The sequence below is a fragment of the Camelus ferus genome, chromosome 11 (genome assembly GCF_009834535.1).
Source record: "Camelus ferus isolate YT-003-E chromosome 11, BCGSAC_Cfer_1.0, whole genome shotgun sequence".
In the NCBI taxonomy this organism is placed as follows: domain Eukaryota; kingdom Metazoa; phylum Chordata; class Mammalia; order Artiodactyla; family Camelidae; genus Camelus; species Camelus ferus.
The window spans coordinates 64,957,307-64,967,657 of record NC_045706.1 but is presented as its reverse complement, the minus strand read 5'-3'; the positions used below and the strand labels follow the sequence as shown (position 1 = coordinate 64,967,657).

The 10,351-nt window shown below is 36.0% G+C and overlaps 1 long non-coding RNA gene across 1 annotated transcript; it reads right to left on the bottom strand.

Annotated features, from left to right (window-relative positions):
• Positions 1–256: 256 nt before the first annotated feature.
• On the bottom strand, positions 257–8,608 carry LOC116667256. The gene is made up of 3 exons (XR_004324072.1): positions 6,279–8,608; positions 4,825–4,828; positions 257–267 (listed from the first exon to the last, which is right to left on the bottom strand). It is a non-coding gene; the product is annotated as an uncharacterized LOC116667256 (long non-coding RNA).
• Between the last annotated feature and the right edge of the window lie 1,743 nt (positions 8,609–10,351).

The following is a 10,351-nucleotide window of genomic DNA, read 5'->3' as shown; positions in this document are numbered from 1 at the left end:
CAGAACAGTTTTCCCAAGTGCAATATATTCTGCTTCTTAATTCTCAGGAAGTCCACCAAGGTACAAGCTGTACCTTGTAGGCGGTTAAGAAATCCAATAATGTTTTCATTTAAAGTTATGTCTGACATACTAGTCTACAGAATGTAAAGATGATCAAGATTCCAGCAGACTATACTGTGACAGAGTATGTATCTATAGCTCTGGAGCCAGACAGTAAAGGATGTACTGCTACTCACCCCATGTACAGTCAGAATGCTTTTTGTGATTCTTTTACTAATGAGGATTAAAAGAACATATTTTCCAGATTTACAAACTAGAGACTATGTTTATTCTAGTAGAGATATGACACCCAGAGAATTTCTTAAAATGGGTAGTTTTGGTTAAGTTTATGGCAGTACACCATCATCTGCTACAATTTATTTTTTTTGCAGAGGTCAAACAGTAAAATGAATTATAGTATAATGAGGACTACTAATCCTGAATCTGTTACGTTTTCAAGAGTTCTACCAATCTTGGCCAGGGAACAGCCCCAGAGGCTTCTACTTGACTCTTCTTACCATAATGACTCTTATTCCCAGGATATAGTACCAATATGAGAGTTCTTCCAACCATATTCATCTCAAGAATACATACAGGAACTGGGAAAATGAGTAATAAAGTGGATCTGTGAATCCATTGAACTAACTGTGAAAATGATCTGTAACAGGACTCCATGTATCAGCTAGTCTCCATAAGACTCTCCACTGATGCTGCTGTCCAGTTTTCCCAGTACCATCCGCTGAAGAGTGTGTCTTTACTCCGTTGTGTGTTCTTGCCTCCTCTGTCAAAGATTAATTGACCAAAAGTTTGTGGGTTCATTTCTGGGCCCTCTATTCTGTTCCATGGATCCATATGTCTGTTTTTGTACCAATACCATGCTGTTTTAATTACTGTAGCTCTGAAGTATTATCTGAAGTCTGGGAGAGTTGTTCCTCCAGCCTCATTCTTTTCTTCCGTAATGCTTTGGCAATTCTAGGTCTTTTATGATTCCATATAAATTTTAATCTGATTTGTTCTAGTTCTGTGAAATATGTCAACAATCCCTTTTAAAACTGCATTCAAGAAAATTACTTAGGAATAAAACTGATCAAGGAGGTGAAAGACTTATATGCAGAAAACTACAAAACATTGACCAACAGAAATTAAAGAGGACTTAAAGAAATAGAAAGATATCTCACATTCTTGGATTAGAAGAATTAATACAGTTTAAATGGTCATATTACCCAAAGCAATCTACAGATTTAATGCAATCCCTATCAAATTACCCATGACATTTTTCACAGAACTGGAACAAATAATCCTAGAACTACAACAAATTAATCTTTGACAAAGGAGGTAAGAACATACAATGGAGTAAAAACAGTCTCTTCAGCAAATGGCGTTGGGAAAACTGGACAGCAGCATGTAAGTCAATGAAGTTAGAACACTCCCTCACAAAATACACAACAATAAACTCAAAATGGCTTAAAGACTTAAACATAAGAATAAACCTTTTAGAAGAAAACATAGGCAAAATGTTACCTGACACTGCAGCCATTTGTTTCATTTAGAAACAAGCTATAATCACCAAGAATACCTGTGCTAGTATTAAGTTGAACAAACTGTTATCTGTTAGATCAATTAAGAATAAAAACATGAAAGATGTTGTTTGGCCTTTATTCTTTCTAAAACAATCTTCCTTTCCTTATATAGATCCAACTCTGACTTAAAACATTTTCCTTCTTTCTGAGGAATCCTATTAACATGCTTTGCAAGGTTTATGGGTGACAAACTCCTTTGATTTTGTTTACTTGAAAAAGTATTTTTCCTTCACTTTTGAGGGGCAAGTTCACTGTATACAGAAATCTAGATTGATGAGTTTTATTCCCCAAACTTTTAAATAGTTCGCTCCAGTCTCCTCTTACTTGCATGGTTTTTGAAGAGAAGCAATGTAATTTTTATCTTTACTCCTCTATAGGTAAGGTATATTTTTCCTCTGACTTTGTTCAGGATTTTCTCTTTATCTTTGATTTTTCTGTAGTTTGTATATAAGGTACCTATATGTAGATTTTTTTTTTTTTTTGGTATTTATTTTCGTTGGTTTTCTCTGAGCTCCCTGGATCTGTGGCTTTGTTTGTCATTAATTTTGAAAAAATTCTCAGCCAGTATTACTTGAAATATTTCTTCTGCTCCTTTCTTTCATTCTCATGATAGTCCCATTAAAGTGTGTTACACATTTTGTAATTGTTCCATAGTTCTTGGATATATTTTTCCTTTTTCCTTTTCATTCTTTTTTCTAATTTTCAGTTTGGCAACTTCCTGTGAAAATCTTCAGACTCACAGATTCTTTCCTCAGCTGTGTTTAGTCTACTGTCTTCATTCCTATTTGAATGTTTTTGATTTCTAGCATTTCCCTATAGTTTTCATTCCTCTGCTTACACTAACCATCCGTTCTTAACATGCTGTCCACTTTTTTTCCAGCAGAGCTTTTAGTATATTCATTGTAATTATTTTAAATTCCTGATCTGATAATTCCAAATCTCTTCCATATCTGAGTCAGGTTCTGAAGCACACTTTGCCTTTTGAGCCTTTTTTCTCTCTTTCTTTTTAGCATGCTTTGCATTGTTTTTTAATTAAAAGCCAGAAATGATATATTGGGTGAACAGAACTGATGTAACAAACCTTTAGTGTGAGGTTTGACTTTATGTGGCTAGGAAGGGAGGCTGTATTTACTGTTTATTGTAGCTGTGCATCAGAGGCTAAAATTTTCTTTAGTGTTCTTGTTTTGTCTCCCCTCTCTGTTGTCCTTGTGTTTTCTCAGAGATCCCTTTTTAAAAAGGTCTGATGCTTGGAGTTCTTTTAGCTATAACGTCTCATTATCACACAGGAGGCCAACTGATACGGTGATAAGGTATGAGAGGAAGGAAGCATTCTGTAGCTTTCCAGCATTCGGTCTCAGTCTTTTAGTGAGCCTGTGTCCCTGTGGAGTCACCTTAACAAGTGTGTCTCAGTTTTTGTCCCCGCCCCACCTTAGGTGAAATGGGAAGGCTCCAGAAGTCTGAGGTATTTTCCTTCTCCCAGTAGTTAGGCTCTGGTGTAACAGTTTCTCTTGAGGTCAGGCCTGGTACAGGAGGAAAGAGCATGCCCTCGTTAAGAGCATATTTCAAAATGGCTACTTCTCCCTTCTCCCTGCCAGAAGCAAGGGGATTTTTCTATGATCTTCACAATGAGAATCTGGAGGAAAAAACTCATCAAAAATTGGGCCCCCTTTGGAATATTTAACTCTCAGCTTATCCTACAGTGAGCCTTCAACAATTCAATTACAGGAGTGTTCCTGTCAGCACTGGCTCCAGCTGTGGGCGTCTCCTCCTGGGCGCCTATCCTGTGACTTCTATACTTTGATCTAAAAAGAGTTGTTGATTTTTCAGTTTTTTCAGCTTTTTTGTTGTTGTGAAGATGAGACTTCAAGCTCATCTTCTAAGCCTGTTTCATTTTGGACTATTGTCTTAGTCATTTCAGGTTGGCATAAAAAAGTACTGTATATGGGGTATCATATACTGGGTAGCTTACACACAACAGAAATTTGTTTCTCCACTGTCCTGGAAGCTGGAAATTTGAGATCAGGGTGCCAGCACGGAGTTCTGGTGAGAGCCCTCTTCTGGGTTACAAACTGCTGACTTGTCATTGTATCCTCTTGCAGCAGAGAGCAGAGAAGAGGAAGGAAGCTCTTTGGTGACTCTAAAAAGGGTACTAATCCCATCCAAGGGGGCTCCACCCTCATGACTTCATCTAATCCTAATTAATTCCCAAAGACCCCATATGCTAGTACCATCATATTTAGGGTAGGGTTTCAACAAATGAATTTGGAGTAGGGGGGAACAAGCATTCAGTTCATAAGAACCAGACATCAAAAATCACCTCCTGTCTAGAGTTTATAATGTACATGTGACAACTATAGCAGAAAGAACAATGCCAGGGAGGTGGAGATGGACTTCTATGCTTGCAAGATTTCTACATTTTACACGAAATGGTATGTCATTAACTCTAAATAGATGGTGAAAAGTTGAAGATGTATGTTATCATTGCCAAAGGAACTATTATATACATAATGCATAGAGATAGAGCTAAAAAGCTAATAGAGAAATTAAAATGGAATTTTAAAATATTCAAATTCAACAGAAAAAGGCAAGAAATCAGGGGGAAAAGAGGGGTCAAGTAGAAACAAAACATAGGACTAAATCCATCATATCAGTAACTACATTAAATGTTAACAGAGGCAATGAGGAGATGTAGGGTAGATTTTGAGAAGACCAAGCGTCATCCTGAAAGGCATTTGCCTCATGTTAGGTATTTGCACAGTCTGGGAAATGGCAGAGTGTCCCAGTCTCTCAAAGAGAAACAGCTTCTGCTAGCCTGAAGGGTTTAACAGAGGCTCTGGGTTCAAAAGACTCAAGCGTATTGCTGCAGATTTCCCACTCTAGGTCTCAATTTTCCATTCCTTTATGAGATTCCTGAATTTTGCACAAGAAATCTGTAAATCCTGTACTGTTGTAATTATCTTTGCAATACTGCTTATTCCACAGTTAAAAATTGTGCATGATTTACCGGACTTGGCTTATATCTCAGGATAAAAGATCTTTTGAATGCTTTTACAGAGGCCTACTATCCTTCACTGTGTGTTCTGTGTTGATAGTTAGCTAACTTGAACCTACCTTCAAGGCTTCTAAGGCAGAAAGGCCAGCAACTCCACAGCTCATAAACATACCATCGTCCCATCCCGTTCAAGAGATAGAGCTTGCAGAAGACAAGTCTACCCTCCCTCATCCCAGTCGACCACATACGAGAATTGCTTTAAATGTGATACTACAGCGTAACAAGGATCATCCTCATACCACTTACCATGAGCAATGTGGCCTTCATTGCTCTCTGATTAATAAATGATCTAGTTCTAGATTCCAAAACTGAAATTCTTACTTCTAGGGTCACTTTTGGCACCAACAGTACTACTTTGGGTTCCCACAGAATCAGAGGCTAAGGCAAGGAATTAGCTGCAGGCAGTTTATTTTGGAGCTCATCTTGGGAAAACAGAGGGAATGGAGAGAATCTGACAGCAAAGGAGGGAAAGTATGATTAATTAAGTGTCACTGGGGACAACAGTGTTTAATACCTCTAAGGTATTTAATATCTCTCAGAATAACTCTATAAAGGATGCACCTCAGAATAGATCTTGAGAGCTAACCTTTGCAAAATTAACACTGAGTATATTTTTTGTACCATTTTCTTAGTGTTTGCTCATATATACCTGTGGGTAGCAGTTTCATTACTTCAAATGAAGTGTAGAGAATTATGGCAGACCCTCCGTATCCATGGGTTTTGTATCAGCAGAATTAACCAACATTCATTGCATTAGGCTATTTTATATAAGGGATTTGAGCATCCAGAGTTTGGTATCTGTGAGGACTCCTGGAACCAATCCCTTTGACACTAATGGACAACTGTACTGTGTATGTTCTTTGCAGGCTCCACTTTTGAAATATAATTGTCCTCAGAATTTTCACTCTATATATTGAGTACCACATTAGATGTCTTTTCTGCTTCCAATATGAAATATGATTTAAGAAACATATGAGGATAGTCTGTTATACTTATTCAAACTTTTACCCATTTCCATGTTTCTGAATGTCCTTCTGTTATCATTTCCTTGAATAACCTCCTTTAGCCATTGTTTGAAGGTAGGTCACCTTGCAGCAAATTTTGTTTTCCTTTATCAGAGAAAATATTTCCCCTTCATTCCCAAAGCATCTTTTCAATAGATATAGAATTTGCAGTTGACAATTATGTACTTTAATCACTCGAGCAATTTTTTTGCCACATACTTTTAGCCTCCAAAGTTTCAGGTGAAAAATCTCTTGTCATTTGCATTGGTATTTTCTATAGATAATACACAGTTGATAGCTTTTTTTTCATCATTAGTTTTTACAAGGTTGGTAAGGATGTGCCTTTCCATGGATTTCTATTCACTTACCCTTTTATGGTTTACTACTTAATGAATTTGTAGATTTCTGTTTTCTGACAAATTTGAGAAATTTTCAATCACTTCTTCAAATATTTTTTCAAGTCTATATTCCTCTTCATATGGGACTCCAATTATACAAATGATAAATCTTTTGTTTTTGTCCCACAGGCCTTGGCATCACTCTACCCAGTCTATTTTCTCTGTGTTGTTCTGACTGGGTTTTTTTTTTTAATTATAGTAAAACACACATAACATAAAATTTACCATTTTAACCATTTTTAGCTGTACAAGTCAGTGGCTTTAAGTACAATGACAGTGTTGTGCAACCATCACAAATATTAATTTTCAGAACTTTTCATCATCCCCAAACATAAATCCTATAATTCCCAATTCCCTCATGCCTCCATCTTCTGGGAACTTTTATTCTATTTTCTTTCTATGAATTTGCCTATTTTAGGTAATTTTGTATACACAGTATCATACAGTATCTGTCCTTTTGTGTCTGGTTTATTTCACTTAGCTTAATGTTTTCAAGGTTTATCCATATTGTAGCATGTGTTAGAATGTTGTTCCTTTAAAGTCTGAACATCCTGTTGTATGTATATACCCCATTTTGTTTATGTTTATCTGTCAGTGGATTGTATCCATTTGGCTGTTGTCAATGCTGTTGCTATGATCAGTAATGTGCAAGTGTCTGAGTCCCTGCTTTCGGTTCTCTTGGGTATATACCTATAAATGAAATAGATGAACACTATGGTACTAATCATTTAATTTTTTGAGGAAATGTAGTATTGGTTTCCAAAACAGCTGCATTATTTTACATTCCAATCAGCAATGAACCAGCATTCCAATTTCTCTACATTGCCCCCAATATTTACTATTTTCACAATTTTTTTCTTTTTTTTCAAATAGTCATTTTTTTTTTTTTCATCTAAACTGGTACACTTCACCAGTGAAGCCATCTGATCTTGGGGATTTCTTTGTTGGTAGGCTTTTAATTACTGACTAAATCTCCTTAGTAGTTACAGATTTATTCAGATTCTCTATTTCTTCTTGAGTCAGTTTTGGTTATTTGTATGTCCATTGATTTCCCCATTTACCTAGACTGTTGGCATGCAACTACTCATAATATTCTCTATGAGCAACAAAAATACAGGGCAAGAACCGTCAGAATCAACTTTATGAAATCTGGAATTTAATCAAAGCCTTGCAAGTGACTCAGTGAGGGCGAATTCAAGGAAAATGGCTGATTTGGGTTAAGAACAGTAAAACTTCAGGACATTCTAACTGTCCCCATCCCAGTCCCTCATTCTCCAACTCAGGATAATGTCAAAATAACAGCCCACATTTCCAATATTAGAAGAATCACAACAGACCTCATTCACAAATAAATTACAGTTTATTTGTCTGACCTGTCTGATAGCAGAGCTCAAAAGCCTTATTTATTTCAGCTAATTCAAAACTGGTCCAGTGCTAAAGCTGCTTCCTGGGGGGACATCTGTCAAAAATACTTACAGACTGATGCTGCCTAAGGTGATGGATGGCATTTGAAGTGAAGCTACATAAAGGCCTTTTGTGTCTGTTTTCTTTCACCTTCAAGGTTTACCCTTGTTGTAGCATGTAAGAATACTTCATTCTTTTCAATGGCTGAATAATATTCCATTGTATGGTTACCATATTTTGTTTATGTATCCATCAGTTCATGGACATTTGGGTTGTTTCCACTTTTTGACTACTATGAATAGTGCTGTGATGAATATATGTATTACACATAACATTTGCTTATAACTAGGGGTGGAATTGCTAGGAACTGCCAAACTTTTCCACAGCACCTGCACCATTTTACTTTCCCATCAGTAATGTATGAGGGCTACATATTAAACTATTAAAATATCAACTCAGTTAAAAATAATGTGTCAATACTGACTAATTGTAACAGATGTACTATATTAATATATAATATTAATAATGGGAAACAGCTGTGGGGTATACAGGAACAGAAAAGACTTTTAAAATAAAATAAAATGAAGGCTTAGTTTCCATGGCACAATACTTACTACTCTAAAATGTGTGTAACTCATGTCTTTGAAGAAGAGAAAAGAGAAACAAGAAAATATTTCTTAAATAATAGGTAAATGCATTCCAATATTAACAAAAACTACAAGCCAAGATGTTCAAAGAAATCTAAGCATGATAAATGCAAATAAAGAAAACCACACCAAGGCACATCATAATCAATTTCCTGAAAAAGTTATAAGCAAAAGAAGTTTAAAGGAGCCTGAGAAAAAAATACACAACACGTACAGAGGAACAAAGATAAAATTTGCTCAGACCTCTTATCACAAACTATCCAAGCCAAAAGACAACGAAATGACATACTTCTAGTCTTGGAAGGAAACAAACTACCACCATACCGTTCTACATCCAGCTAACATAGCCTTCACAAAAAGGCAAAATAACTTCCCTCCAAACAAATAAATGAACAAAAAATGCTGTGGAAATTCATTGCCATTAGTACTGCATTACAAGAAATGTTAAATGAAGTTCTCCTAGGCAAAAAGAAAATGATATGAGATGAAAATCTGTATACACACAAAGTAATAAAGAACATCAAAAATGGGAAATAAGAAAAAATAGTAAATAAGAAGACAAATATAAAATGCTTTTCATTTTAAAATTTCTTTAAAAAGAAAGTTTAAAGTCAGCACAAGAATATATTTGTCAGACTGATAACAAAGAAATGGAATGCATGACAAAAATAGTGAACAGGAGAGGAGAAATTTAAGTATTCTCTTGTGTACTTGAAATGTTAAATGGCCTACTCTTACTTGAAAATAGACTGAACAAATTAAAGAAGAATATTATAAATTTAAAAGAAACACCTACACGATAATTTTAAAAAGAGGTACAGTTAATAAACCAATATAGTGCTAATAAAATGGAGTATGGAAAATATACATTCAAAAAGGTGTCAGGAAAAGAGGGCAAAAGAATAGATGAGATACATAAAAAACAAAAGCAAACTATTGGTCTAGACAATATGGTGTACAGCCATTTCTCCCTGTTCCTCCCTGCAAAACTCTCCGTCTGAAATAACATGCTTGAACTGTGTAGTGTTAAAGTGGCAGCAGACTGGTTTGTGAGCCCAGGCCTGGAGGAGTAACGCTGCAGCATGGCATCTTATGTCCCTCCACTCAACAGAAGAAGGCCATCCAGACTCAAGTGTTTCCCAGCCCTCCACCTAGCAACAGAAGGTGGTCCTGGTAGGCTCATTCCTCTCCCCAGATTAAAAGGGAGTCTTTTTGACAATTGCAGGCAAGCTTGAAACCACTGGCAAAGGGGATTGATCTGGAGGGTCCCACCCAACAACAGGCAGCCTGGGGAAGCGCTCGCTCCCCCACTGAGAGACTTAGCCAACCCAAGCACCTGGTCCAGGAAACCTTGCCTCCACAGGTTAAGACTTCCCTCTTCACCAAGAGACAGCAACTGAATGGAGAGCTATATCACATTCATGGAGCAAAAGAGTCAGTATTATTGAGATGCCAATTTCCCCCAAACTGACTTACAGAGTCAATAAAATCCTAAAACAATATTAAAGCAGTCTTCGTTTCCTTTCAGAAACTGACAAGTCCATCCTAAAATGTATGTGAAAATTCAAAGAACTCAGAATAGCCAAAACAATTCTGAAACAGAACAAAGGTGGAGAATTTATACAATTTCATTAAAAATTCACTATGAAGATAAGGGAATACAAACAATGTAAAGAAGATATATAGGTCAGTGGAAAGAATAAAGAGTCCATAGGCAGACTCCCTACCACACACAAACACACACCCACACAAATTCAAATAATCCATTCTTTCAAAGGTGCCAAGGTAATTCAATGGGGAAACGGTAGTTTTTTCTACAAATGGAGTTGAAACGTTTGAATATTCAAATTGAATAATATAAATCTTGACCCTTAACATACACCATATACAAAAATGTACTCAAAATAGATCATACATCTAAACATAGATTTAAAACATTTAGAAAACATGGGGAAAAAATTCTTTGGAACTATTGGATTTGCAAAGATTCAGTAGAAAAGAAAAACTGATAAGCTGAACTCTCAACAAAATGAAAAAAAAATTTTTTTGAAAAGCCACAGACTAGAGGAAAATATTCACAATTAATAAAGAAATCTTATCACTTAATAATAAACAAATGAACAACCCATACTAAGAAGTGGCAAACAATTTGAATAGATGCTTTACAAAATGAGATACACAAATGGCCAACAAATAAGTGAAAGATGCTAAACATCATTTATCAGAG